This window comes from Corvus brachyrhynchos, unplaced genomic scaffold (assembly GCF_000691975.1).
Source record: "Corvus brachyrhynchos isolate BGI_N302 unplaced genomic scaffold, ASM69197v1 scaffold346, whole genome shotgun sequence".
Lineage (NCBI taxonomy): Eukaryota > Metazoa > Chordata > Aves > Passeriformes > Corvidae > Corvus > Corvus brachyrhynchos.
The window spans coordinates 1275502-1279753 of NW_008238644.1; the positions used below are offsets into that span (position 1 = coordinate 1275502).

The 4252-nt window shown below is 42.1% G+C and overlaps 1 protein-coding gene across 1 annotated transcript in view; it reads right to left on the reverse strand.

Annotated features, from left to right (window-relative positions):
- Window positions 1–3661, reverse strand: part of AFF2 (AF4/FMR2 family member 2) — a 364304-nt gene extending 360643 nt beyond the window's left edge. The window contains exon 1 of the mRNA XM_017737562.1: window positions 3597–3661. The gene's annotated coding sequence lies outside the window, so the exon portion shown is untranslated. The remainder of the gene's footprint in view (window positions 1–3596) is intronic.
- Between the last annotated feature and the right edge of the window lie 591 nt (window positions 3662–4252).

Here is a 4252-nt window from a genome sequence, read left to right on the forward strand (position 1 = left end):
TGCAGCAGGAAGCTCTGCACAGGGGCCATCCCTACCTCAGAGTGGGCTTGAAAAGAAAGATTCTTTGATTTCAACAGCCCATTTCTTAATTCTTAGCAACTGGTATAAATCAGGAGCTCCATTCCAGTTGCTCCAGTGTAAAACCACTTTAGAGGGCAGATCCAAGTCTAGTCTTTCAACTTGCAGAAGCACCTGGATTCTGTCCAGGGTGGACTGGTTGGCTTTTTGCAGTTTGGAGCTGAAACAAGGAGAGAGCTGCATTTCACACAGTTCCACTGCTCATCTCTCTGAACCTGGCAGAATACAGCCCTCAGGGAGGGTTACAAGTACACTTTTTTTTTTCTGGTTAGATTGAGTCTTGAAAGTACAGATAACTTTTTAATATTTTAAAATACATTTTGAATTACAATTGTAATTAAGCAAGGAGATTTTTTTCTCCATAATCACATGAAATGGCCCAAGCAATTTTGTGTTCTAATTTTTATATTCATAGAGCAAATATTAGACTGTCCAGTTACATTACTGAACAATAGATAACAACCCTAGGTCACACTGTATGTTCTTTTCAAGAAAATATATTTTAAAATTATTCTTCTAAAATTACAGGGGTTTTCATATAATTTTTCTTCTTGCTTCAAATTCTAATTCTAACAGGAGAATAAGCCAAATTATTTCTCAACACTTTCAAACCACTGCTTGCAGGATGCTACAACCCTGAGCTGAGACAACCACGTATCTTCAAAGTAGTCACTTAATTTATGCCAGACCCCTATGAACTCTTTAGTCCAAAACTAGAGGCATGGTGCAAAATTATGCATGGGTGTCATCACTAATTGAAAAAATGAAGATAATTAAATATATATTTGTTCACCACAAGTTAGGAAAAATACCATTCTGCCACTCCTATTTCAGAACCCATTGCATAAGCAGTCCTTACAAACATCTACTTTGTGATAAATCATGTTTTTGAAGATCCCAAAACCCCACATTTTCCATAAATATGTTTCCTTGAGCACTCTGCATCAGTTCTGTGTTCATACTTGACTGGATCCTATCATACCACATTCTTCAGGAAAGCAGCTGCTTTTCTGTCTTTGGTGTTTTAAAAAAATTAAAATGAGACTTAACACTTTTAATTAGATGTTTAATTCATGCTTTTGTGAGCTATTTCCTTCCAATCTGAATTTTGTCACACAACTATAACAGTCTTTCCACTGCCAAATTTTTTTTTAAATGCTAACTCAGTGTCTCAAAGAATGTGTATTGCACAATTTGGTAAAGAATTTGAAAGTCTCATTTGTGAGTAAAGTAGGAACGCCTAGTAACTGGCACAAGCTGTGGCTGTAAAAATATGCAATGTTAAGAACAAAAACCCCTCCAAAACCAAGGGAACAGTTTAAACACATTTCATAGGGCATGCAGTAAATACTAAGTTTTAGGGACTAGTTGAAAGAGCAAATTGAGCAGAATATGGATCTTACTGATGAGATACAAGTATTTTACTACTTTTGTGGTTTTACTTTTAAAGAAGCAAATGCAGAAATACTCCTCAAAAACCAAATGAAATGTGAGTCAGCCATTTGAAGAAGGTGGCAAAGAGGAGCTCAGTTTTCAGAAGGAGCTTCCTCTTTGCACCCTCGCTGGCGCTCAGCACATTCACAGCATTGCTTTCCAAATCCTTCAGGAGCAGCTGAGTGTCACTCAGCCAAATGATGTTCCCATTAAGAATGCAGCACATACCATGCCTTTTTCTCTGCTGTCAGTTATTGTTTCTCATCACAAGATGAGGGTGAGCAGGATTTGGCCTGTCCTCAGGACAGTATAATGGATTATCATTACTGGTAATAACAACACATGTTCTGTAGGCCAAGAGTCCTCCTTTTGCTGCACCTGGTGTTCATGGCCCAAAACGAACAGCCCTGTTGAATCCTCTTGTTAATCCCCTTGCTACCCTGGCAATCCTGCTCACACTTTTCTGAGCTTGTTGTACCTGTACATCTCCCACTGTGCAGACTTGGGTGAGTCTTTTCAAACTGCAGACTTCAACTGTGCTCAACAGCAAACCCCATGGCTTGCCAAGATACAGGCCCTGGGGTGAAGGCAGCTTCCATTCCACAAGAGAGACAGAATTTTGAGGACTTTCCTGAGATACTTAAGGTTGTTTAAAACTGTTGGTTCTGCTTGGACACTACCACTCTCCTTCAGAAAAAGTATTTCTATATATATACTCATATAAGCAGATTACCTTTGGATAGGTTGGCTGAGAGTTTTTGCATGCTTTTAAAAAGTGACCTTAACATTTAAAATCCAGGCAAAGCCAAGAAAAGTACAGTTCTGCCCACAAAATATGCAGTGTCCCAGTGCAGTTTGAGACTCTGAAAGCTCCATCAAAACAACAGCGATCCAAAAGTTGTGCTCGCAGCCTAGCTCTACCAGAAGTGTGTTGACCAGCAAAAGGTGGTGACTATGCTTTGTCACCATTCCTCCTTGTGTAGAGACCCTGTCATGTGTACTTCAGCTGGCAGTTTCTCAGCCTGCATTCAGATGTAAAATTGTGAACTATTATTGCTTGTGCTGCAGAACTGAGAAAACAGACATGAACTGCAGCAAAAACCCCACTCTGTCTTACACCAAAGCACGTGGCAGGACAGGGACATTGCTGCTGAAAATTACCTAGCCTTGGATGCTAGTAAATATTGCCAAAATAACTACCAAGTGCTATTTATCAGTGTGGACACTCACAGAGGGTGTCATGATTTTATCAGCATCACTAACAGAAGGCAGGAGAAATGTGACAGTGAAGCCTGGACAGCCTGAGAACACACAGGTCTAATCACTTCCTCTCCTTGAAGCAAGGTAAGTGGGTCACTACCTGGGTAGCCATGTTCGCATTGCTTCAGGTAACACCTTAGGTTACAACTTGAAAACACCCACAAAAATCTGTATCACAATCAAACCCTTAAATAACCAGGATCTTCATTTCACTCCAGGTAACTGTGCAAAGACCAGATGCATCAATAACATATTTGCTTACATATTTACTTCAGCCAAATTCGTGGCAAAGGAAAGGTCAGAACCTAAGCAGACAGTGGGGGATATGCTTCAGAGCCCCCAGTAGTGACACACACACACAGAGGTTGGCAATCAACTCCTCATTGCAGCTGGTGACTGTGGGCTTGTGAGGGCACACTGTGCACACTCACAAACGTCTTTAAATTTGGCTTTCTCATCTGGGTGGCTGAGCTCAGAAAACCACTCCAGACACCTCTCAAAGTGTTTTCTCAACTGGGAGCCTAGTTAAGTCACTTCAGGGGGAATTGAAATCAAAGATGGTTTGCTGCATCCAGCTGAAATGGATTGTGCAGTGATTACAGAAATACAACCCTTCAAGAGGGCCCGGGGTTCTGTGGAGAGGTGGAAAGGCTGGGAGCAGTCTGCATGAAAGAGAGTAAGTAGTTTTGCGGGGGGAAAGGCACTTTTCTCTTTTAGCACAGCTACTAATGAAATAGCAAGAGTGGCTTACAAGAAAAACATGCAAACATTAGACTGCTGTGAATTATACTGTTTGGTAAGAGATAAAATAATAATCAGCTCACCATCAAGACCAAATCCCCAAGCTGCTTGTAGGGTCATGATCGGCACGGTGTTGAGTCATCTCCTTTGCATACCTCTGGGAACGCGGCATTCCCAGCATACCAGAGCAGCAGCCACAGCACTGGCGAGGCAGGCAGAGGTGGCCCCCACACCAGCCCACCGCCACTTGGAAGGCACATTTGGAATGATCCACAGCTTCTCCCACTGCTGGCTGCCGGCCACCTCTTCTTCCTTTATCTCCTCAGGAAGCACTTCCCTCCCTCCCTCCTTCCCTCTCACACCTGTGAAAAGCTGAGGCTTTCATCAGCGATGGGATGGTTCACGGCCAGCTGGGCTTTAATTCGTGGGTATAGGGAGGTGTCATTGACTCGAGGAGCCCTCCCTGGCTGAGTGTATTTAAGGAGCTGTTACAGCAGTTCTAGACTGCTTGATAACCTCGTTGTCACCTCCCCAGGTGGCTGTAGTAAAAGTGGTGCAATTTTCTTTAGAAGGGCAGGAACCTGCAAAATAATTAAATATGTCAAGTCAGTCCAGTGTGTGGAGACCCCAGGGTAATTTGCTTCCTTTTATAAACCCGAACTTGATTTGCTTAATTTCTTTCTAGATGAACCTGAACAGTGGCTTTCAATTCTTATGGCCTCTTATTTATTATTTTTTA